The sequence below is a fragment of the Microcebus murinus genome, chromosome 21 (genome assembly GCF_040939455.1).
Source record: "Microcebus murinus isolate Inina chromosome 21, M.murinus_Inina_mat1.0, whole genome shotgun sequence".
NCBI classification, from domain to species: Eukaryota; Metazoa; Chordata; class Mammalia; order Primates; family Cheirogaleidae; genus Microcebus; species Microcebus murinus.
In genome coordinates this window covers 30,650,745-30,678,403 of record NC_134124.1, presented here as the reverse complement: position 1 = coordinate 30,678,403, position 27,659 = coordinate 30,650,745, and the positions used below count along the sequence as shown (strand labels likewise).

Sequence of the window (27,659 nt, the reverse complement as noted above, 5' to 3'; positions counted from 1 at the left end):
CATTTGGATATTGGTCAAAATATTACTCCTTGACTTTAAAATATGTCATCACAGTATCATAATATTGTGACACATGACAGTGTCACATAAGACCAACACCCACAAAGTATCAGTCTAAGCAATCCGCTTATACAGATTTGCACATTCAAAGGAAATCCTTTCTGATGTTCTGCAGGGTGGGAGCAGCTTGGAGAGAGGGCAGTGTGTAATTTATGCACTTGATTTGGAAACTGGCCAATGCAGTTTGGGAAGATCGACACAGAAACTGCTCATCAAGCTGATTAACAAACACAAACAAGGAATGATTCTTGTTAACAGCACCAGGTTGGGAAATACCAAAATATTGTGTTTCCCATAAGATGCTTGCAAGACTAGCTGTGTGTACCACTTCAGATGTGTTATTTGTTTATGCTGCTAGCTTCTTCCAGGTGGGATGTGGGTTTAATTTATAATAGAGGGACCTGGAATTTCTTTTTACCCCATTATTTGTGAGGGTGTGAAAATTCTTATAGAGTAAGAGAGGGGGTCTTAATCCTGGCTGTATATCAGATTTCCTTGGGGAGCCGTTACAAAAATATCAGTAACTTGGGTTCCCAGCATCAGTGATTTTGATTTAATTGGTCCGAAGGGGCAGGGTATGTTTATGCAATAGTATTTTTTGAAAGCTTTCCAGGTGATCATAACGTGCACCCAGTTTCATAGGCTGTCTTGCTACTCAAAGTACAACCCTCACAAAGGCAACACAGGCCTCCCTTGGGAGCTTGTTAAAAATGCAGAATTGGGCCCCACCCAGACCTAAGGAATCAGAATCTGCATTTGAACATGACTTTGAGGTGAGTCCTATACACATTACATTTTGAGAAGCACTGCCATAGGGAAAGGAGATAGAATAATGTATTTATCAATGTTTGGTAAAATAAAGATAATACAGATGAAAATAATAGTCATCGCAAATGCTTATCAGGTGTTCACTGTTTGCCAGACATTCTGCTAAACACTCCACATGCATCAACTCCTTTAATTTTCAAGATAACATAGGGAAGTAGGTACTGTTATTTTTCCTGTTTTGCAGATGAGAAAACTGACATCTTTGAACTTGTACAAAGTCTCATAGCTACTGATGGCAAATTGGGCATTTGCAACAACTTTTACCATTTGTTATTAAAGAAATACGAAGTTTACCAGCCAACGATAAATGAAATTGAAGGGTGTGACATTCTGAAATGCTGGTGTAACTCAGAGATGCTGACTCAATAGGGATGAGGGTCTGTTTGGAATCTGAATGGCCCTGCCTGCCTCATCTATAAGGAATCCTAGTTAAGATAACCGAGATGAGTACTCAGTAATTGTGAGATATTAGGTAACTGAGGGGCACCGTTATTTCCAAGGTACTCAAGGATCAGACCCCATTTAAGACTTTGAATTTGGATCTTAACTTTATTCCAGGATCATGTAACCCCAGTGATCTCAATGAAGGGCACAGAGTCATAGGTAGCATTTTCAAAAGGGAAATATTGAACTAATTGATGCTTTCTTTTCTTCTTAAGAAACACTATGAGAGTTGCATTTGGGGAGATATTTTCTGAAAGCAGCAGGGTCTTCCCTGGTCAATCTAAAATAAATATTATTCTATTAGGTGCTAAAGAAATATTTGTTGAGTTAATGAATATGGATACAAAGTGCTCTCTCAAAGGTAATTTTCTTCTGTTTTTGTGAGATTGCACACTGGAAGCCCTTGTAGTGAATATAGCCATAGATGAGTTTGATTTGTCACAAGTAGACTTTTTCCCCCTCATGAGCCAACATCAAATATCAGGAGATTTTACTTATAGACATATAGGCACAAAATTCACATTTCTAGCTTTTCTTTTAAAATTGGCATATCTGGTGATGCTGAGTCTACATGCCTGTTTGCAACAGTAGGCCCACACTGCATGGGACTATCAATAGGAATGAGGGACATGCTTGCTAGTTACCTACTATCCCACCCGCAGTGGGCTATAGGTGGCCCCCAGTAATATAGGTCTATATGTTAATCCCTGGAACCTGCAAATATTACCTATATGCCAAAAGAGTGACTAAGCAAAGGATGTGATTAAGTATGATCTTGAGAGGGGGAACTTATTGCGGGTTATCTGGGTGGGCCCTAAATGCCATTGCATATATCCCTACATGAGAGAGGCAGAGGGAGAGTGAGACAGGCACACAGAGGAGAAGGTGATGTGAAGAGTGAACAGAGGGAGATGAGGCCACAAGCCAAGGAATGCCAGCAGCCTGCAGAAGCTGGAAGAGGCAATGAAAGATGCTCCCCTGGAGCCTCCAGAGGGAGTGTAGTCCTGTGGACACTGTGATTCTGGGCTTCTGGACTCCAGAGCTGGGAAAGAATACATTTTTGTAGTTTTAAGCCACGCAGTTTATGCTAATTTGTTAAGGCAGCCTTAGGAAACTAGCATACTACCAGCTAAGACATAGATGCCTCTGCAATTGCATGGGAAGAGTCACTCATTTTTTAATAGGGCAGAGGCATATTTATAGTTGGGTAAAGTGAACAAAGCAGGATATGGTAGTAACAACTCTCATCTCCCAGGGCTTGCTACTCTCTAAACGCAGGCATTACCTCTTAGAATGGATGTGGTTGAGATTCATTCATTTTTATTCTCTGCTAGGAAACTGCTATCTTAATATAAAAAGCATGGCTCTTCCATAGATCTCTATTTTATGTCCCACCTTTATGAAATGCCATAAAGAATGTATTTCCCATCAGGTATGAAATAAGTAATATGGGTAAAAGATTCTAAAAGATTGAATACTTCATTACCTTCATCACAAATGGGAAAACCAGATGCAAAGAAAAGGAGGGGCCCAAGATCATACAGATGATTGGGACAGAGTTTGGAATAGATTTTCTCACTATTGGTTCATTGCTCTTTTTGTATCCCGCCCCTTTTCATAATTGTCAGAGCTTTACTCTTCTTTGATTATTGAAATTAGGTTGACTGTGAGATCCATTTAATAAAGTGCCACTTTTGTTCAAAAGTAGTATAGTCATACCCTCAATCTATCAAAGGAAATGCTTTAAGTCCATCTCCAAATAGGACTCTTTCTAAGCGAACTAATTTATCCAGAACATTTAAGTCATCTCATGTTTAACTATAGAAAGGTCTTGTCATGATATAAGTAAGTAGTGTTTAATGCACTAAAGAGTAGGGATATTAAAAAAAAATTGGACAGGAACAACTCAACTGGTAACTTTTTAAAGGGAAGAGAGAAATGAAAGAGAATATATCTTAACCCATTTATTAGAAACATTTGAAAGGTCTTAAGAAAACCTGAAAAATATAATTGTGCTATATAAATTCAGGATTAATATAGAGAGTTCAGTGCTCAAAGGATACCATAAATTAATATTGTGCACCAATGTTCTTTTTGGTGAGAGAGAGAGATGGAGAGAGTACGCGTGTTCACGCAAAGAACCTTTTAATTAAATTTTATTTCTAAAGGTAATTTTTTACAGTGATCACAGACACTCCAATAAGGGAAGAGACACAGTGTTGCCTTAGCTAACTTTTACACCTTTCTAAGCCTCAGGTGGTCAAGTCACATTTGGACTCTATTCTGCATAAATTTCACACTCCAACACAACAGCAATATTTTCCTTAATGCTGATCCCAGAACTCCCTAAAAGCACATGGAGTCTGAATTGCTGGAACTAATTCATGAAATAATAAGGATTTCTGCAACCAGTCAGAAGGCACATTAAAATGCCATGTCAATATTTGGCTGTGCCAAGAACCCGCCATACACAGTGATAAGCTTGATTCACCAATGCCCCAAATAAACCTATATGTGATGAATGTTTATGCACAGTTCCTGGGTAAATTCAGTGGTTTTCAACAAGTCTAATTCCAGCTATGCCTTAGCTTGTTTGTTCAAAGTCAATGGACATATCCTGATTCAAAATTTGATTTGTATTTACACTTTTCTCTTCTAGTATGCAGAGGTGCTAGAAATAAAACTAATTGATCCTGTCTCAAGGAAAAAAGTCCAAATATTTAAGTAGGGATGTATAATACTTGCCTTTTATTGGTTTAAGGAATGCATCTGACTTAGTCCACTTAATCTGAGATATAGAAAGTTAAGTTTTGACAAGCTTTGTCTCTGGCTATGAATAGCCTGGATGTTATCTATTTCTGAGACCTGTGTATCATGGCACGTGATTGCTGTGAGTACCCTCTGCAACACCAACCATGACCTTCATCCCTCCAGAATGATCAGCTCTGTCATGACAGTGTTGTTGGACGAATTACTCATCTGTTATCTCCATCTCACCAAATCTTGGCTAATTAACCAGGAATGAGCTCTGATTTATATGCAGTTTGTAGTAAATATGATCTGGTTAAAAAACACACACACACAACAAAGAAAAGAAGGCAGGAAGGCAGGAAGGATGGAAGGAAAAGAGTTGAGCTGAGCCAATATTACAGGACTTTGAGTCGGTACTAGGAAAGAATTAAATATTAATAGTTAAGAATTGGAACTGAAGGTGAAAGATCAAACTGAGAGACAGGTCAGATGGGACATAATAGGCCATGTGGAAGTAGAGTTATGAGGAGGTAGGAATAGTGAGTAAGCAAGGCCATGACTCGGGGAAAAGATGAAGAGTAGAGAGAACACACAAACAGAATCCAAGCCACATATCCATGGACAGAGCAACAGGATGATGCACCATGAACTGTACTCTGCAGAGATCTCTTGAACCTTTCTGTATCTGGAACAATCTATCTCTAGAAGAGTCTACTTGCAATCCAAAACAGCTCTCTTTCTTCATCTTCCCTGGACACAATGGTCCAACTTCCCATTGGTTTCTATGGATTATTATCCTCATACAAAACTTTACCCTCCCACCCCTTACTGAAAGAACATGAATGAGCCTGTTTCTGGCAAGCGAAAGAAAGATTAAATGAAAACAATATGTAAACCTAACCATTCATCTGAAGATGTTATGCAATTTGCCAGGTTTGATTATGTACTACTGGAGATATCTCTTTGCTTCCTGCAGAGATCCTGCTGTTTCATAACCACTCTGTTTGATGTTATATGGCCATCTACAGCTCAGGCATCTTGATATGCATTGCTCAATGAGACCTAGACGAACACAGACACGTATTGGCTACAGAGAATACCAAAATACTTTAAAACTCAAATGTGCACTTCCTCAACTGGTTCTTGCTGGGTATTTTAATGCATTGGTTGATTAAATATCTGGTATCATTAACTCTAATTTTAACTTCAATTAAATGTTTAGGCTCCATTTAGCCTATACTAACAAAATGGTGAATCAAGGTTCTAACTTGCAACGTTTTATAACATGATTCTTCAGTTTTAGAATGTTTTCTGTGTTGTTTTATATACCTTAAAGTACTCATTTAGTACATGTTAAATGATTCATCTCCTAAACACCACATTAAAGTTAAAACTAACATTAAATTAAAATTTAATTTGACATGTTTCTTGGAATGCCTATATAAATCCAAACTGATTATATAGATGTGTGAGTATGTTTTAAAAACAATCACCTTTTGATTATGAATTGTAGGTCAAAAATCATTTCTAAGAAATAATGAATTCAATTTTGACATCTAACTGAATTGGTTACATTTTTCAGAATCTCCATTGCCTTCTCTTAGTGAACTGTAATTTCATGCTTTAGTTAGAGATATATGAGATGAAACAGTGATCTTTGGACACCTTGAATTTTTCCTTTCTTTTGAAAATAATGCAGGTATGACAATTTTAGCTGTTGAGCTGTTGGCTCCGAGAGATAATACATGTGCGTTTCACATCTAGAATCCTTATTAAGAAAATGCATGGTTTGGGCATAACCAATGATGTTTTTAGTTGAAGGACTCAATGTCTTAGAAAGAACTTCTGTTAGTGTTTAGTGTCCCTGATATCCCTAGTACATAAATGGATCAATGGTAGATCTGGAAGTGCAATTCAGAATCAAAGACCTTAATTGATCAACCAGTCAACACATATTGAAGGACCCGTTACATGCCCAGTGCTGGGATAAAATCTATAGAAAATGTAAAATAAAAACAAGATATTGATGGTTTCTGTCTTAGAAGAGGTCTAGCCGGGATGTGAAGAATATTTAAGCATAAGAAGCCATGAGACAACCACATAGGATAAAATATAATGAAACATTTGATTGTTTGCTATGGACTGTTAGATGGCAGAACAGGGAAAACACTATGATCTAGAGTAGAGGGGAAAAACATGGATTTGAACCCTACACTGAAAGAGAAAAGGATGTGTACTAGGTGAAGCTCTGTTCCCTCCACACTCTCTTTACAGAAACATTGCAGCATAAAATTTACAAACAAAACAAAACAAAACAAAAACAAAACAACAAAAAAAACCAGTCACCATAGTAGGTCATATGACTTCTTCTTTCCAAGGCTGAGTCTAAACACAGGCAGCCTAGATACTGCCTACACTAAAATTTTCAAGGCTACAAAAGCCTCTTTCCCCCCATCCTCCCAATGGTTCCTGCTGCTGGCCCCATCTGAATCAAGAACACCATTCAACATTTGGGCCCTTTTGAAGGCAGTATATAAAGAACATGATCTTTAAAGTCATAAAAAATTTTAGCCTAGTATTGATCTGGTCCTTTCACTGTCACTATGCAACTCTCGATTGATTAGACAGCCTGTTTTCATGTTGGTGGTAGGATTGTTAGAAGATTCAATAACAGAATACACAACAAGTAAGTGCCTGGCACATGCATGCAGTATTGTGAAAAGTACATGAACAAGTCACATGATCATCATATGTTATCAACCCCTGTCCTTATCATTAGAACCTCAGTTAGCCTCTATACATTATCTGAACATTTCAGATTGAGCCATATGAAATTTTCAATATTCAACTGTTTTGATTTACAAAAGAGCCAATTTTATGTGACTCAATCTAATATTAGTACCTTATTCTATTTCCAGTCATTAACATACTTTCTCTAATTTTATAATCAACTAAAAGAGTTGGAGATCTGTTGGAACCCTGAGGAAGGGACATAAGACATGCAAGTTTTGATTTACAGGTGAGGTAGAGAGAAATCCAAGTTTTAGAGGTCTTCTTTATTGGCATGTATAATGGCATCATTAAACAGAAAGCAAATGCCATTCCTTAGTGGCTGGACAAGACCTAGAGAGGAGACACGAATGTAGATCTATTCAATACTTTTGCATAAGTCAGATCTGACTCTCTCCCTCCCATCCCCTCAGAACCTTCACCACCATATGCACACAATTATCTCTTTGGGGGGCAGAGCAAAAGTCAGTTGACAGCTAGGTTGAACAGTATCGGCCTTTGAAAGATAGCATAAATCCAGTAAAGGACTCAAGCTAAGCAAGAAACTATAGGTTTGTTTACTGTATATGCTTTTAAATGTTCCCAGATAAAACCTCCATTTGTCAATGACCCAGCAGGGAGTAAATGAAAATACTTATTCAGCCCCCTCAGTTGAGAGAGCTTCCTTAATCCGCTCACTGATGAGATAACACTGTAGGATTACGATAATCAACTTGCAGTATGTTCTCTATTAGCGCTTAAAACTATAGCAGTTCATAAGCACTAGGAGATGTCTCTTCATTTACATAATATAGTGACAGACTTTCACCCTTCTGAGACCATCCATTATCTCCCTATCCCTCCCTTGAAGTATTTCAAATGGATACAATTATACTGAGGACCATTTAACAATTGCATTTCTAAACGCCCAAACTTTAAAGAGAAAAAATACATAGGCAGTGCCCATCACTGACTTAAGTCACTAAACTATAAACATATCTAGATATTAACAGTGACATTAAGCCTCTCAGCTTCCTCTCAGAGTGAGAATTACAATGAAGTGTCTGTGAGACTGGTATGTAAATAGGGAAAGTAATAATGCACAGAATTTTCCTAAAATACTTTCTATATCACTATTAGTTTATGCAGTGACATTTTAAAGTTATTTCCTTCTGCATCCTTTCCTAGTTAGCCAACGTAAGGCCCACTGACAAAGAGAGGAGGCGCTTTCTGATATACATTTTTTTTAAAGTTGGTTAAAATTCACGTTATGAAATTGCAAAAGTTTAGATAATTCATTCAAACTTGGCTTTTTTCCATGCACTTTTCTAAAGAAAATTTAAAGTGTCAAAAATACATATCTTGTGCTCATTATTAAATGCTAAATACCACAGTGTTTTGAGCTGCCTCGTGGCCATTGTAAAGAAAACAGGTGTTCTGATAGATTATAAAGTGTGAGTCAGATGATGTGTAGGACAGAATTTTAATGAGGCTGCAAGCACAGAACTCTGACTGGCCTCTTGAATATGATGCTAAAACCCTGAAAGTAGTCTTAAAGACAAAATAGCAGGAACACAACTCAGGAAGCATTCATTAATAATCAACAAGTAAATGGGATGTGCAAAATCATTACATTGAGGTGGCTTTTGCATTTCAATGCAATTTAATATAGCATTAGCCTAAGGAGAAGGTGGGTATAATTTGAAAGGACATCCATGTCTTTGTATATATGCAAATATATGAAGAATGTGTCTTAATTGCCACACGAAGTTACTAGTCAAGACCACATGCAAAAGCCACAATTCTTTTGGGTGCAGAGATTTCATTAGAGATGGGAAAAGGCACATGAGCATGGCATCAAAGAAAAATTATTAATTTCTTTAATTAGTTTTCTATTTAGCAATCTTCTATGAAACCAAACTTTTCTACCTTTAAATATCTACAGAAGATACGTAAGTGAAAACACCCTTGGAGTTTTAAGAATGTGATGGAATTTTGAAAGAAAGATAGGTGCTACAAATCTGGAAGCTCTTACAATGTCAGGATGTAAAAACTATGCTTTAAATTAGATGATATCTTTTCATTAACAAGTATGAATTTTGGGCTAACTATTCCCCTTTACAAAAATCTAGATCATAGCTTATTATCCTAATTTTTTTCCCTCTAAATTTAGACATAGTTTTATATATATATAAATATAGTTTAATATATATTTAATATATTATTTATATATTTAATATATAAACTAAATATATAACATATATTTAGTTTAATATATATTTATGCAGTTTAGATATAAAAATTAGCATTTTGGTAATATATATTATATATTCAATAGTTTAGATATAAAAATTAGCGTCTTGGTATATTTTCTGGCACTCATATAATCATTATCAAGAGAAATTTCTGAAAACAATGTATAGCCTCAGGCTAATATTTCAGTTACTTCACAGCAAAGACTACTAGAGAATTCATCAAATGAACAGAACTTTCACATGAATAAAATTTTCTTTAACTAAATAAATGTAATTAACAAGAAAACTGAAAAATAAAATTATTTTCATTTGCTCCAAATATTTATAAAGTAAATTAAACATTGCCTTATGATTCACTTATCTATCTTCTTCAATTGAGTTTAGGCCTTTTGAGGGCAGGACTCTGAAGACTTCTACCTTGGTATTATTCCAAGGCTTAGCACAGCGCCTGTCTCTATAGCCATTGGAAATGTTCCATTGAGATTTACTTGCATGAATAAAAGAGCTAAATGGTTCTGAAATAATATTAAAACTACATGAAAAGGGAATCTACAGAATGCTTTCTAAATTACATATCTCTGAGTTTAAAAATCACATGAACTCTGTGAGGGAAACCACACTCTATTGAACCTATGAGATCTGTTGTAATGTAAACAATGCTAGTTTCCTATTATTTGTGTTAAAGAGACACACATATACTGCACTTGCAGTCTACATTCTGTAGACAGTAGAAACTTTGTACTTTCCCAATTATGTTTACGTCCATGCAATCTGAAGCACATATGGCTGTTAAGTTTCATGCTTAAATGCACTTTGCCAATGACATCATCTATCACACTGAAAAGGTAATATGCGTCATGTGGGCAGGAACCAAAATAACTTTACAACTCTTACTCTCTGTATTTACCTTCAAGAACTTGCTGGCCCAGACAGCTTTCCTTAACTTCACACACAAGCATTTTAACATTTCCAACTCTGCAAAACATTGTCCCTTTTGTAGGGAACACCCTTCCCCCCTCGCTACCTAGATAAGATCTACCTGTCCGTCATTTAGGCCCTGCACCTCCACTAAGAAGCACTTGGAAACTTGCAAAGAGATCCCTAATTCCTCTGGAATCTCTAGCACTCATTTTCTAACAATTACTTGCCAATTCTTATTTAATCGATATCGCCGTTTTTTATTTTTATGGGAATCCTGGTATGTCTAACCAAGTTTCAAACCCTGAAGACACCCTTGTATGTTCCTCTTGGATGAACATGGTTATTGGGCAGAACCCTAGTAGTAGCACTAATGCCACAGCCACTTCCTGTAGAAAGCTTAGAAGGCAGTAACCCGGATGTGGTCTCCTTTGCCTCACAGTTCCACCAGGAAGTTGATGAGTCCAGGGTCGTAATTGGCTGTTCACTTCCGTGTCATCTCTGCAAGATGGCGGAGCTCCTTAAGGGTAGAATGGGGCGTCGTGTTTGTATCTCCAGTGCTTTAAATAATACCTAGTAAACATGGATTGGTAGCCTTTGGAATGACTCAAAGGGAATCTTGAGACTCTGCGGTAAGTTAAAATGTCCCGTGCGAGGTCGTGGGGCCCCTGGGTCGAAGAGAACTGGAAGAACTCCAAAGCGCATGCTCTCAGGTCCACGCAGCCCTGCAGCCTAAATCGCCGGTAATCTGGGCATTTAAAGGAACAGCTAAGAGAACAGAAGGCTAAACAGGAGACACTATGAGATGCCTTATCATTCTTCCTGTGCAGAGACTGTGGCATCGATTTGACCACGGAGAGCCCCAAGAGAATGAGATCTTAGTCAGCAGGACGGTGACTGCCTGCCAACTCAATAGCACGGCTAACAATAGGATGTCAGCAAAGGATAAACTGCTTTTCCTCTCATAGAAGTGGCTCCTGAATGTCTAGGGTGAGGTATTTTGAGAAACAGGAAGGCTTCTGCTGAATGGATATGGAGGAATCACAGAACATCACTGACTCTACCCCAGGCTAAGAATAAGTGCACTTCATTAGAGCAGATAATATGTGTGTTCAGTCCGTCCTGTCAAGCACGCCTGCTCTAAAGTGGCCATTCCAGTGGATTCCACAAAAGATGGAGCACACAACATGCCAGAACAGACATTTAGAAACATAACTAATGAGGCCTCACAGAGGATCTACATATTTAAGTGTTTTCTACCAAACAGGCTCGTAAGGCATTTATATGCCTACCATAAAACTGAGCACTTTAACTTCTGGGAAGCAGGCTTTACCTCATTACCCATTTCAGCCTGTATTTACTGTTTACTTTCCTTTCACTCTATTATTAAAATGATATTCTATATTTTATTGCCTCTGAGCATTTCTGAGTAAAACATATTTTAGTGCCCAAATAAGTGCAGAAAGACTTTAAAGAGGCCTTTTCAAAAACCCTCCCAGAGCCTGTGGGTCATGTAAGTGACATGTTACTAAGGAAGATAAAAGAGAGCTCAAAGTAAACCATTATTCCTTACTTTCTAGCCAATTAAATTAAAGCCAACAAATGGCCTAAACCCCACTGGAATGAGAGTTACAGATTTTATCTCATGTCTATGAAAAATGAGACTTTGGGGAAACCTTTGTGTTTCAACCCTTCCACAATAAAATCATATCTTCAAACCAGTTACACCTCGTCCCATTTTCTTTCAAAATCCAATCCCTGATCACTTCTTTATTCGTGTACTAATCAATTATAATTTAAGGGCACTGACAACTAGAAGTGCTCTGCGATTGCTCTTATCATCCTTGCTTCAACAAAAGATACAATGCTGCAACTTATCCATTTAAAAATTATAAAAGGAGGAAAAAAACACAAGAAAACTACTTCATAAAAATAGACACCACAAAGGCCCAGGCACGGGAAAAATTAAATTGCTTTTCCTGGAGTTCCATAGGTAATTCTGACATTTGTGTCACTTGAGGCCAATGGACAAGCCATATTTTAAAAATAATTTTGTAATAAATCTCAGCTCTCTTCCAAACCTAAGAGGTGTAGTTAGGAGGCTAAATATAATGCCAAAGAAGCATCACTAAAAGAAAAACAAACATACAAAATATGCTATTCCTTTTTGCTTGCTTAGAGGAACCGATTGCACCCATGCTATCAATCCATTATAGCCAGTGACCCCTAATGCCTGCCCAAGAACACATGGATTGTAATCTGTATAATGTAAAATAAAAATTATGCTTATTATACACTTTCATGCACCTCAGCATCCAGTGTTAGGGTATCAATTCAAATCTATTTTGAAACAGTGCTGATGAAACTCAATTTAAATAAGCAAGAATCAGAATTGCCCCTTAACAGCTGTGTGGGCCATGCCAAATTATTTTAGCAACTAAGGCATATTACTGAGTTTATATCAGAGCTCTCTTATTGGATACATTTAATCATCTAAACATGCAATTTATATACCAATTTCAAATGTTCTTCATGAATCTGCATGTAACATGCCTTATATTACCTTGGTCTGCAGTCCCCAACCCCTGGGCCATGGACCGGTATCAGTCCATGGTCTGGTAGGAACTGGGTCACACAGCAGGAGGTGAGTGATGGACAAGGTGGATAAGTGAGCAAAGCTTCATCTGTATGTATAGCCAATCCCCATTGCTTGCATCACTGCCTAAGCTCTGCCTCCTCTTAGATCCTACCCCCTTATCCATGGAAAAATTGTCTTCCATGAAACCGGTCCCTGGTGCCAACAATGTTGGAGACCACTGACCTAGGTAATCCAGTTATCAATTTAAGGTATCTTTTGAGTTTATTTGTATCCAGCTTCTATTGACATTCAACTGCTTTCAAGTCTAGAGCATCCCAATCCAATTCTGAGGTTGCTTGTATACTCAAACAGTCCTCAAAAACAGAACATCACATGACTCTCATGCTCAGGGTTAAAACTTTGCATTAAAATCCATGTGTGTTGCCTATAAAAGCTGATAATGACTTTCTAAGTTTGCTTCTACAAATAGCTTAAACTGAGAAATTCTACCTCAAATTCCACCCATCTTGGAGAAATAAAGGCATTCCTTGATATTTAGTGACCCAAAATGTGGAATCTTGCCTTAACTGAACTGATTAAATGTATCCTTGTAAATATTTGACAAGTGTACCCTCCCTCCTTATGTTTATGCCTGTGACAGACATAATTAATCCATCACCAGTATCTATCTACTTAGTTCAGGCTTGTCTTTGTTATGATCATAGCACAACCTACCATGTATACCAGGCAGTCATGACCAATGGATTGCAGCTTGCAATCACAATTCTTGTCATTTTTTTTTTTATTCAAGGAGAAGGAAATTGAAATTTAACAAGGAGAAGTGAATTTTTCTCTACCTCAAACCTAGTTAACAGTAGAGTCCTGATGATTGTTCTGTGATGCAATCTTGATGATTGCAAGTTCTCTTACAACAAAATGATGCAAATTCTGTATCTCTTGTAGACATTGGTAACAAAGAAGCATTAAGGTTGATTAGTGCTTGGTGGTGGTTAGAAGGAGGCTGGTTCTGTCCTAGAGAGGAGAAGGAGAAATGTACATGTGTGTAACTGTTCCTGGCATCTGTCTCAGAAGTAGCTGAAACCCATTCCTTCCTAAAGGTCCAACTCACATTTTATTTTCTCATTGTATTTTCTTCTTACCCTATGAGCCTCTCCAAAATCAAAGACAATCACTTTTACTCTCACTTGCCAGTCTTTTATCTGTCCTTTGGAGGACAATCAACATTGTCTTTGTGCATGTTTTACCTTTTCTCTACTAGATTGTGGGTTAGTTAAGGACATAGAGCTATTCTTATTTATCTTTGAATTTATGCTAATCCCTTATCCCAGTGCTATATCCATAGATGGTATGTCATAAATGTGGGATGAATGGCACAGAACAAAATGTAGAAGAAGGTAGGGATGGCACTAAGAAGGGGCTGATGCCACATTCAAACACGATCTCACTTAGCTTCTTCCTCAAGTCCATTTCTTTGTATTTTTTTTTTTATCCCACAGTGTACTTTTCTTGGAATCCACCTCATAATAAAATAAGAAATGAAGAAAAGCTATAATTTAATATTCATATGTGGAAACACAATAGCACTGAAGATTTTACATGTTATATGCAACAAAACATCAGAAGTATTGCAGTTGCCATTTAAGTGATGATGTAGATATAATCATAGGTGGAGGAGTTCCCCTGTCCACACAAAACAAAATAATAAACTAAATTCACCTAAAATGTCAACACTCCTTCCTTCCTTCCTTCCTTCCTTCCTTCCTTCCTTCCTTCCTTCCTTCCTTCCTTCCTTCCTTCCTTCCTTCCTTCCTTCCCTCTCTCCCTCCATTCTTTCTTCTTTCTTCTTCTTTCTTTCTTTCTTTCTTTCTTTCTTTCTTTCTTTCTTTCTTTCTTTCTTTCTTTCTTTCTTTCTTTCTTTCTTTCCTTCTTTCTTTCACAAGCATTGATTTTTTTCCCCCTATAATAACAGCTTGGGAAAATAATTACTGAAAAGTATTTCTGATGTAAAACAAAACGCTGATCCTGTACATCTATTTCCCTTTCATTCAAAGTGTTCAAATGGAGTAGGTATGCTTTACAATTTAGTGATAGCTTTCATCTATACAGATTAGAAATTCACTAGATGCATCATGAGATGCCATAGGTATGGTCACAGACATTATTTCAGGAAAATTCATGTTAGTGGGTACTTGGCAAACCACCTTAGTGATGTTAGCAAGCATAGTGTTGCACTTGGAAGACGCAATTAAAAGAAAGTTACTGATTAACTTGAAAACTTTAATGGTTAAATCATATGAATTAATATGGTCACATTCCAAACTGAGCAAATACGTTTCATATGTCAGTACATTTTAAAAACAAACATCAATTAAATTAAATTGAACACATATCTATAGAGAGCCTATTTGTGCCAAGGGCTGTGCTAGGGTCTGGGTGCAAATCTATATGACACATTGATTTGCTCTTAAGAATTTAGAAAATAATAAGTTGATAGTGAAAAGACAGCCAGATATGATAATAGTTAAAACTCATTCTTTAGTCATACTCATTTGTATTTTAGGTTTCACTCTGATATATGGTTCTATCATTCTATTTATTCCAGCCATATGGGCTTGGAAGTCACTTGGACATGGGCCCAAAACCTGGCTCTGCCACTTAATAGCTTTTAAACTTCATTGGGTAACTCAGCAGCCCTAGGTTGAGAATAGAATAATAAATAATGAGAATATCTTCACTTAATAGCATTATTGCTAAAATTATGTGAGGCAATGCCTATGAAGTGCTTAGCATGGTTCCTGGCACATGAGAAGTGTTCAATAAATGTTCATTCTTATTACTATTATCACTAATAATAATGACCTCTGCTAGAAAAGTGGAATAGCTTTAATTACCCATTAAATCCCAAATTATTAGATTCTCAACTGTGTAATTGTTACAAACCAAAATATCACAATTGGGATAAGAAATATAATTCCAAGAAATAATCGGCCAAAAGTAAATGTGTTAATTAAGTGTTGATTAAAGTCATCTACCTTAAAACTTGTGCGTGAAATAAATCTGTAGGGTAAACGCAACTTTTCAAGTTAATTCAATAACTTTGGCATTCTGAATGTCCTCAATTATTTCAAGTGAAGTAAAACTATCTCTAAATAAATCTCCCTGGTGAGGAAACTGATTCAACAATGACTCAAGGGGAAATACAGCATTGCTTCTTACCACAATTAGAAATTTTAATATATTTAATTTAAGGGCAATTAGTCTACCGTCAACAGAGCTTACACAATCAGACCTTTACGGATAATCCCCTTAGGTAGCAAAAATAAAGACAAGAAGAATGACCTTTATTTGTCACAAAGAGAAACAATACACCCTAAAATATTAAAAGATATGTCAGATATTAGGGAAAAATTGAGCTTGAGTTTCTACTTCATACATAATTTTGAGAGAGAGGGTTATGAAATCACTATTTGTTTAGTCAAATGGACAAAATAAAAGGAAGCTTCTACTATAACTTTTTATTAATTTTATGATAAATAGTTCCTAACATTGGCATATTTCTGTTGCACAATAACAGGCTATAAAAAAGTATAAACTGTACTAGCAGTGTTTGCCTTATAGTGTTATATCTGGGATGATAACATAGGAAAAACAGTTGAGGTACTCTTTCGTCCTGTCTGTATTCTTTTTTTTTTTTTTTTTTTCCCTTCAAAGACTGTGAATGTGTGGAGCCACCAGGATCTGGTTTATAATTTAATTGAGCTGAGGTTTACACTCATAACTAAACAATAAAGTTAAAGTAATGAGTTTCAATCACAGGACTGTGGCACATAGTTTAATTTACATAGATAATTAAAATCACCACCCCTCCTGTCCTTTCTTTGTGCTTGGTGCTGTACTAGCAAGATAGCTGGATATTACCAGGATCCCTTTTCCATTAAAGGGAGATGGAGGGTAGAAAGGGGGGGGGAGTGGGAGAACCATTTTGATGTAATTCACCAATCCCCTTTCAAAGCTGAAAATGCTTAAAGTGAAATATGTGTGGGCCAATTGATTTTAAGGCTCAAGTGAAAATTATTCTGATAATTCAGGGCGGTTTAACAAACTGGCTGAGTGCTCAAATAGATAGCATTGCCTCTGCCTCCCCATTTCCACATGTTCAGAGGGGTTCCCTTGGTAAACTTGAGTTGCATATCTCTATCTGCTGAGTCACTGAGCTCTTCTGTGGGCAGTCATTTCTCATTCCACTAATCATTTGCAAACTATTATTTAACTGTCAGAGCCCCACAGTGCAGCGACAAGTTCTAATTTTATAGTAGAAAGAAAAATAATCTACAGAGAAAGAACCTCTATAGATTTCATTTAAAAAAGAAAACAAAACAGAACAACAGCATAAAAATTTCAGACTCATGGTATTTCCCACGGTAACTGTTATTTATCAGCTAACCACTTTACCATCCCATCCTCAGCAACCTGGTAATTGTTTTATGTTTTTTTTTTTTTTTGCTTTTAGTTTTCATTGAGCTCTGCAACAAAAGTTAGAGCTTAGCAACCTGGTATTGCTTGACAGGGTTGAAGGAATGAGAAGTCATTATTGCTAGTGACACTAATGTCACCATTTGCATGATGTCACCTGGCCCAGGCCAGGGATGTGATGCCTACATTCATCTTGAATTAAAGGTATGTGACAGTGTCGGATATTTCTGAGAGTAATACACAATATATGTCCTAATTTTTCTAGACTTTGGGAATTTTATATAAAAGATGTATACTCAGCCATATGTGTGTTAGGTGTCTTTGCTAGATTACTTGGCATTTTTATTAAATACATTATCCTTTGATATTGACAAAGTACTATCAAAGAATGAGAAATCCTCTTTTTAATGAAGAGTGCCACAGAGAGTTGATTCTGTATCCCACGGCTAACGAGATGTTTTCTCGAAAAATCTAAGCTTACTTGTGAGCAATACAGATTAAAAATAAGGTTGAATTAAAAATAATTCTTTCTTTTGATTTTTTGAGAGGTAGCTACTATTGAATGTATCTTAAATCAAGGCATATTTAACAGGATTACAATTAGTTTATCATTATAAAAGTTGATAGTTGAGTTCTTATGCTTAAGAACAACATACAGAAATCCAATTACAAATTTAAAAAAATGCTTCTGGCCACTTTTTTTGCTTTAAGAATATGTATTAATAATTAACTGACATTTTACATTTTACATTAGAAAAGTTGTTTAAGTCTGATGGATAATTATGTGAATGAAGCTGGAACTTTTGCAAACAAATTAATTTGGATTTATTTAATTTAGACATGTTTAAAAAATAAGCTGAAGGTGATGGATAATTTTCACGCCCAGAAAATCCTGTTGAGAAATATCTACAGATATGATATTACACAGCAAATATTTTTATGTGCTATTTATGAATGAGCCTAAAGACAATCACTCATACTCTGCACTGAGAAATTAAATAAGAATTCAATGAAGTGAAACTGTTAAACTGATATTTTTTTAAAGAGCTACCCTTTTTTTCACACTCTTGTACTTTAATAATGGGATTGGGCACCAGGAAATGGAATAGAAGTCAAGCAACCCTTAAGTGTCATTATACCAAATGAATTCTATGCCAGCAAATCTGACTCGATTGCTGACTCTTATTTACTAAAAATAGCATTAAATATAACTTCAGACATCAGCATATTTGTAACAGTGAGATACTAAATTATTTTCCTTTTCTGAAAAGTATTGACATGTGGTTTCTTTTTTTTTTTTTTTTTCCTGGGTCTGGCCTGAAAACCAAGTTTCACGAAGTTAGCTGTAGTTAAAAGCAATTCGTTTCATGCTATTCATAGTGCAACCTTCTTTGAAGACTCATAAAGTTGTTCACAGATAAAGTGCAAATGCATGAAATCACTTGCACATTTCTCATTGTTCTGACCATATAATAATCGATTCAGTAATTGCATGGATTCTAAAAAACTTTTGTTAGAGCTTCTGTATGAAACATTATATGCTAATACAGAAACACAATGAACAAGTACTAAATAAGAAGCAAGCATTTTTTAAGGTACTTCTATTACAGCAAGTCACTGCCATGCTATCATTTCTGTCTGAAAGGCTCTTCTTTTCGCTTGGCCCCTGGTTAATTCCTACTCATGTTGTAGGCTTGAGCTTAAACATCAGTGCCTTAGAACAGATTTCTTTTTGCCCAGGGTCATCAAGATTATGATCCCTTTAATATTTTCTCACCACTCCCTTCATTTTCCTTCATAGAATCTGTCACAACTAATGAGTGTACATCCTGTGTGGCTTTTCAATTCATGCCTGTCTCTTCTAACTCCATGATGGCAAAACCTGTTTCTATGTTGTGCATTGCTATATTTTCTTAGTAAATGACTATTTTCTGAAGGAATGAATGAATGGAAATTCAATTTGTACCACTCCTATCTCCTGCATGCTGTGTAAACTATCCAAACTCCCTACAAATGGACTTTTTTTTTAAAACAACAGGTTTACTTGCATTTTTCAATTTCTCTCTTATTTCTATTAACTTTTGTATCATAACAACAGTTCAGTTGAGAAAGCCAGTCTTGTCCTTGTATTCCCATATATCTCTTGTTTTTGTAGGGTCTCTGTGCCTTAAATATTTATACTCTAAATAAGTAAGTGGCAGTTAAAACCAACAGATATATTTCTGCTCTTGTGTGAAGCCTCAAAAAATGATATAAATGGAGGAATAATAACCATGAATATTATAAACATGTTTTGCATTTGACTAATTTGCACATGTTAAAGACTTGATGTAACTAATAATTCATCAGTCTTTTCCACATGCAAACCAAGAAAATGATAACATCAGTTTGAATATCAAGCATAATGATACCGAGGCAGCTTTCAATCATTACTAAGAAAATGATAGCATCAGTTTGAATATCAAACACAATGACACGGAGGCAGCGTTCAATCATCCATGTTAATGGAATAGATATAATCCATTCCCACCAATAAATGCGCAGCCTCACTTTACCCCTGATTTATTTTTCTATTTAACTCTTTTAAAATCTGATAAGACGTAGAAAGACAGAAACCACTACTTTTCTTTTTTGCCTATGCCTAACTCTTTGAGTGGTGGGAACTCAAAGCTGTCTACTACCCTTTAGTATAAAAGAGGAGGAGGAGAAGGAGAAGAAGAAGAAAGAGAAGAGAAAGGAGTGATGGATAATTCACAAAGAGAATAATAGGTTCCTAGATATTTTGTGAGGAATTATATTTTGGAAGACATTCTGTATGAAGACATTCTATACCATTCTTACCAACAGCAGGAAAAATAAAGTGAAAAAAAAAAAGGTAAACAACTAAAGACAGGTTTGATCCCAATACTATTGAAGGGTAAAACAAGGTTCAGTGAAGTTATCAGAATTTCATGTACACAACCCCCATCTGCAGAGTCACCCAGCTCTTCCTGGTCTTCCAAGTGGTTCCAGTAATATTTCTTCCAATGAGATGCATGTGATTTTTCATTATATGGTTTCAAATCAAGCTCTAGTCTTAGAAAACAGAAACAGAAAATCAACATTGTGAAGTATTATAGATTTTGCATGTCTAAACAGCTGTGATGAATTAGTCACGGTTACAATGAACTGTAGGAAAAATCTACAGGCAATATATTGTTTTTGCAAGTTTTATATTAAAGTAAAAGAAAACCCTCAAGTAATGTTATATAATAAATTATTGTAACAGTGGTTGGCAGTAGGAGTAATTTAAATAAGATTAATTTAACAACCTTTAAATATCAATAAGTAATAAATATCTTCATGCATGGGGGTCCATGTTTCACTTTATTTAGAAATAATGAATAATGCCAGTTGCCTAATATAACCCTAATAACAGAATAGGAATACTTGGCACTTTAACAATTTTCATTAGAAGAGCCCAAGTATCATTTCCATGGGACAGAAACTGCATCTGTTCCATATTAGGCATGTAAAAAGACAAGTTCTGTGAAGTTCTCAACTTTGTAAAGGAAAAGCAAAATGAACCCAAGCACTAAACAAGCTTATGTGGTGAAATTCACTGCCCCTACTTTTGCAATGACTTGCTCTTAACTCTTGAAGTATTGGATGCCTCAGATAATCTATTACAGAATTTTTCAAGTAATTTCCAACCGCCAAAAAAGGGAAGATATTATTCTGACATATACATTCAGATTAATTTTCAAATTGCCATCATTATTCTCATCTTCCTCTTCCTTTTCCTTCTGCATGTTCCCATACTACTTCTTATCCTCTTCTTCTCTAAAATCTGCATTTCCACAGAGGCACTACCTTGGGTAAGCATGAGATGTGTTAAGTGAGCAATAGGAAGGTGCAAAACTCCATATACAGTGTGTTCTTAAAGTTTTTTATGGAGTTTCAATTTTTTAAGAATATTGTAAAGATTTTGCATTGTAGGATACTGAATTATTTTCAACTCTTAATTGTTCACTGTATTTGAAAACTTTCCACAATAAAGTGTGTTACTTCAATTACTAAAAAAAATAACAATGTAACTTAAATAACAATATAACTTAAAAATAATAATATATAACTTAAACTAGCTATGGCTCTGGCTGAAAAATTTATGGAGATAAGAGTCTTAAATATCTTAAATACAAATGCATGTGATAAAGTACTGAGTGTCCTTTACCCTGAGTGTCCTATTCCCTGAGTGTTCAGGGAGTTGGGGAGATGAAGTAGGGTTGGCGGGTCTGCATTAATCAGACAGCTGGACATTTGATCGGAAGAAAACAGAGGAGACATAGAATGGCTTCAAAGAGAAAAAACAGCAGAGCTGAAATCAAAGGAGGCTAAACAGGTTTAGGGACCAAGTCCATAGGAGCTGGGTGTGAGAAGGAGTCTAAAATAGAGCCTCTTAACTTAGAAACGGAGGTTTGCTTGGATTGTGCCTTAGTCTGTTTTCTGTTGCTTATAACAGAATACCTGAAACTGGGTAATTTATAAAGAAAAGGAATTTACTCCTTACAGTTAGGGAGGCTGAGGAGTCCAAATTGAGGGGCTGCGTCTGGTGAGCAACTTCTTGCTGGTGAGGACCCTGGAGTCCTAAGGTGGCACAGGGTGTCACATGGCGAGGGGCTGAGCATGCTGATGTGTCAGCTCAGATCACTCGTTCTCTACTTAGAAAGCCATCAGTTCCCCTCCTGTGATAACCCGTTAATCCATTAACCCATTAATCCATGAATCCATTAACTCACAAATACAGGGTCCTCGTGACCCAGTCACCTCTTAAAGGACCCTCCTCTCAATATTGCCACATGGAGGATTAAATTTCAACATGAATTTTAGAGGGAACAAGTATTCAAACCATAAAAACTTGGCTAATTAAAATTAAAGAAGGTAAAATTGAACCTTTAAAGCAGTACAACTAACAGAATAAATAAGACATAATTCCTATGGAGATATTAGGGGATTGATGGTATGTTGATTTTTAAAACCTGCTCCGTATTTCTTAGCTAAATTATGTGCTAATATTATAGTCAATGCTTACATTATCCATTGTCAAAGGTTGGTGTATACATTCTTCTGGAAGGTTGTTAAAAATGCAGATCTTGGTTTACTAGCGTACATTTTGATGTGTTTGGTCTTAGAATTGACACAGGCGTATACGTTTTCAGCGTGAATCCCTACCTAAAACTGATACGCTTATCCAAAAGCCACACTTTGTAAAACAGTGTATCCCAATGGGGATTCAGTGATTTTGACTAAAATCAACCATTTAACCAGCATGTTTTTCTAGCCTGGTATTCTGAGACATCTTGAAAAGAAGAGAAATAACTTAACCATGCAAAATGTGGTGTCCTATTATAACTAAATACTCCATTTTACACAGTGAAATATAAAAATAAGTTGGCAGGAGCTCAACAAAGATTTGAAAATAACCAAGCTTTTCTGTATTGTTTATCCAATGAATATTAAAAGTTGTAGTTGAGTGAAAAAGCAGTTAAAGAAAATGAAGCAAATAAATAGATTGGAAAAACTGTAATCTAAAAGTGGCATTTTATTTGTGTCTTGAGCATATAATACATTTTTCTTTCATTAAATTGTTGCATGCTGTTTCCTTGCATCTATTCGTCCTATTAGCTCCTGATTTGTAATTTGACTGCTTATGGTGCTGATTCTTAAACAAAAAAGAAGAAATGGGTCACTCAAGTTCATTCCCCACAGGCCGCAGTCGCTCTCGGCTTAAATAAGTCAGTGAAATTGTTAATATGGTCATGGTGCATCACACCTATCGTTATCACAAACCCCACCTGTCCTGGGTAAGTATATGCATTCTGGCCATATTAATAGTGAAAAGTGGTCGGAGTTCATGTCAAAATGAAATATTCCTAGCACATCATAGCTATGCCAGAAATACCTAGAGCAAGCAACATGATCTAGTACTTTTTTATTTTTCGTTTTTGCTTCCAAGTTCTCTACTATCTTTGTCAAATGTCAAGTTTGGAAAAATAGTTCCTTTTTAGGGTTGCAGCAATTACACAAATACTTGCAAAAACACAAGCTTTCTCTTGGCATATTCCTACTTCACCTTTTTTTCTCTTTTTGCCATACTATTATTGCAATGCTTAATTGATTAATTCAATAAATATTTATTTCTAAGACTGCCACTAAAACCCCAGATAGGGTGAGGATGGTGTGGCAAAGCCAGCCTCTCTACAATGTCCCCAAATCTTCCTAACTAAGGACAAAGAGAGCAATGGAGTTAACAAGTCCTCATTGCATCTCACCACACCCCTGAAGAATCCCATTTTCTTCCAGAGCTTTCCACTCAACTTTTAGCTATAGCTAGAAATCAAGCAGAAAAACCAGCTAGTTCCATCAGACACTGCCTTTTTGGACTTTCGACTTCAGCCCAGTGATAGAGACAAAAATCAGGTAAGTTGCTCATTTTCCTTGTAGTTCCCTAACCAGATAGTTCTTCACCTTCTCATTATTTTCTCTTTTCCTACTTCCTAACCATCTAGGTCACCTTGGTTCCTACCTATTTCTTTTTTATTTAAAAAAAAAAATTTGAGACATAATGCGGAAAATTTATTGACATCAAGCTACATTGCAGATTATATTTTCACATTATACTGCACTGATTGAGAGCATGCAAATCATGTCTTAACAATGATAAAGCAGCTACAGTTTGGGGAAAAGGACATTTATATTTTGGGGTTAGTATTCACTAGACAGAAATCTCAGAGGCTGAAGTGCTTATCAAACAGGACAGTTGTCAACTAAATATGGGATGAGCTTGCTGCAGAATACAAGGGCACTTCAGCTCTGTCACCTTTGTTCTCAGGCCTCACACATTGCCAGATATATTTCTCTCTCTCTCTCTCTCTCTCTCTCTCTCTCTCTCTCACACACACACACACACACACACAACTATAGAGCACAGGCACTCATGTACTTGCATACACACACATGTCATAGACCACATGCACACACACATACATGTTATAGAACACAGGTGCTTATATACCTTAGCACACACATACATTTCACAGGACACACATTCATATATGTGCACACACATACATACACACTCTCACACACGTATACTCCTTGGCTGGATCATGGCAGACCAAATACCTACAAACCAAGTGCATGTCAGGTCTACTTGAGAGTCACCATACCCATCTCTGTTAATACAAAATAGTGGGACGTTGTCAGGAGTACCAGCCTTGAATACATCTTTTAATTTTGACTTTATTTTTCCTCCATGGGAATTTCAAACATGCCCAGAAGTACAGAGGACAGTAAATGAACTCAAATGTACCCATCATGCAGCTACAAAACTCATCACCTCATGACTATTCTTGTTTCTTTTATAGTCCCATCTACCCTCATCCTACACTGGAGCAAATTCTAGAAAAAGCGTCATTTTAGTCATAAATATTTCAGTATGCATCTCTAAAACAGAAGGACTTTTTTTGGGAAACATTCCCCATGCCCATTTTTAGCACTGGTGCTCCAGCCTGCCTAGAGATTCTCCGAGCTCCCACTCTCCTTCCACTAAGTTCCCCTTTGCTCAAGTTTCCCCGAGTTGTCTACGCTGCTTGCAACCGAGGAACCATATCTGATACAGTGGGTGGTGGAAGTCCTCTTATGGTGGGGCAGTGAAGGACACTCTCTAAGATAGAGGATACCAGAGTGTGCCACCGCAGTAGAAAAAGGTCCCTTGGGATTCAGAGGAAGGATGGGACTGAAGGCAGTGGCAGGATGAAGACAGATGAAAAGAAATGAGCTGAGTGGAAGGACGGGCGTTGAGAGTGTAGGAGAAAGCATGTCTTAATAGGATCCAAGTCCCTGGATTCTGGCAGCCATGGTACATTTTGGTGTCCTTTAGGATTTTTAAAAGCTAAACCTGGGCGGGGCGCAATGACTCACACCTGTAATCCTAGCACTCTGGGAGGCCATGGCGGGCGGATCGCTCAAGGTCAGGAGTTCAAAACCAGCCCGAGCAAGAGCGAGACCCTGTCTCTACTATAAATAGAAAGAAATTAATTGGACAACTAAAAATATATAGAAAAAATTAGCCAGACATAGTGGCACATGCCTGTAGTCCCAGCTACTTGGGAGGCTGAGGTAGGAGGATTGCTTGAGCCCAGGAGTTTGAGGTTGTTGTGAGCTAGGCTGATGCCACGGCACTCTAGCCCAGGCAACATAGTGAGACTCTGTCTCAAAAAAAAAAAAAGAAAAAAGCTAAACCTGATTACAACCATTGTAAATGAAATCCTCAACCTTGCTTCTGTAACAAAATATAAGCAATTGCACATTTTGATAACTCCCCAATACAAAGAATATTGTCATTATCTCAGAAATAATGCTACCCCGCACACCCCTCTCTCTTGAAATCAAAGAGGAAGGTGCTGAGACATTTGAAAATTTGAAACAAAACTTTTAAAAACCATAAAAAGTGTAGTTTTTCTTAATTCATGTTTTGTCGTCACCCTCGAGAGAATGCAAGGGCTCTCTGTTTATGCAGAACACAAACTTTTGAAGAGCAAGGCCTTTGCTTAGACGATGCCTCTCCCAGCACCTGCACTCAGGACTTGTTAGTGTGCAGCTGTACGGCCCAAAATATTTAGACCAGAGGGGCAAGGGCAATGCCTCTGGCAGAGGAATGAGCCCTCTATGGTTAAACAAGTATGTCATCCCTGAAATATTTATTTCTCACGGCAATATCACACCTTCTTAGAAATTAAGTCATAAAAGATGAAATCTTGAGAATCTGAGCACAGTAGGCACAGGGCAAGAAGGAAGCGTAATCGCCGAAGTAAGAAGTCATTCACCAGACAGATCCCAAATCAGTCTACAAATCAAGGCAATGTCTGGAGAAAGATGGAAAGGAAACGTGAAACCTGCCTCTTTCCAAGAGTTTTCAGTGCCTCTGCATCCTGCAAAACAGAGCTAGATAGCAAAAGAGAAGAGCAGATGGCACAGGCGACAATGTAATCCTAGAAACACAAAGGTCCTGTTTCAGCATCAAAAGCATGCTGCTCATTAGGACAACAAACTCGCCCCTTCTCCACCCTGCAGAAGAGCAGATATTTGTGATTTGCAATTGGCCAGAACTGAAAGGCCAGCTCCCACTCTTTGGTCAGTCCCCACAAAGAGCTTCTCCGTGCAACTCTGAGGCTATTAGGATCCAATAATGCGAAAAACATTTTTGATTAGAGGTGTACCAGATGGACAGATATCAGAAGAGAGCAAGGTAGAGCACCGTATCACAAGGATAGATGCTGTCTCTGCGATAATGAATAGACTGTTCAAACTTTGGTTCTCCACATTCATTTTCAGAGGGGATAATGGGCACTCGGAAACACTTAATTACCAAGTCGCCCTGTCCCGAGCCGCTCATCCTGTGGGTACCCAATAAATATTAATTAATGGGTGATGATAAAGAGCAGCTCCTTCCTGGGTGAGGCGAGTTTGTGGTTTAGCAGTGAGGTCCCCACCCAAAGCGATTTTTCTAATTGAAACCACAGGGGGTCTTTAGGTAACAGCATGTAATGACCTAACCTGGAATTTGACCAGAGCAATGGCGTGTATACCTCATGTTTTCAAAGAGAAGGTCATGATTGGGCAAAAGCAGGAGATCTTCAATCCACATTGGCATTAAGTGACAAAACTGACCATGGCGAATGTCGGATTGTCAAAGGCAAATGATTGCGCTGCTACGATAACGCATTATTGAGGTACTTTAGTAAGGATCTGTTTTGTCTGAGAACATCTATTTAGAATAACTCATGAAAAGAGTCTCAGAGATTCAACTCTGCTGCAAGCCAGGAATCTTTCCTGTTCTGCTGCTTCACTCCAAAAAGTTGCTCCGTATTGGAGTTATCAGTAGTTATCTGGCACTAGGACACAAGGAGGTAACGGAGGTTGCATTCTTCCTCTCCTAAATGCCCCCTTAGAAAGAGTTTGCCACTCATGCATCTTTTTCACCTTGGGGGAGTTTTAGCCACTTTGATTTTATCACAGTTTTTAGTCACTCCGATCTTACAACATTGTAACACTGTCTTCTATTTAACCAGAGAAAAACATTTTGACGTGACAATCCAGTACCATTTCTGATTTTATTCTTCTTCAGATATAGTGACCACCTAGCATGATTAAAATACCCAGAGATTCTAATTATGCAAACACTTTTGATAGAGTCTTTCAAATTTAAATTTTATGCTGTCCTTGTTTTTAAACCTGCAACTGATGTGCTTATGTGCTTATTTTATTTTGTGAGTCTCTCTAGGAGTACTGATTTAAATTGCTCCATTTTTTGAGGACAACGAGGGGAAAAAAATCAAATCTACAGATGGCTAGCATCTGTGGTTCTACAGTGTTAACATGTACAATAATACACAGTCCCTAATTGAATACAAGAATGTAACTCAATCGAGGGTCTGTGCTAACATCATCAACCATGACAGTGCAGCCCAAGCAATTAATAAATAGCAATAGCATCTCTCAATTGAATTCTGTCAGAAAGG

The 27,659-nt window shown here is 37.0% G+C and overlaps 1 protein-coding gene across 6 annotated transcripts in view; it reads right to left on the bottom strand.

The window, feature by feature from the left end:
• Positions 1–27,659, bottom strand: part of TENM2 (teneurin transmembrane protein 2) — a 1,195,335-nt gene that overhangs the window by 688,947 nt on the left and 478,729 nt on the right. The window lies entirely within an intron of this gene.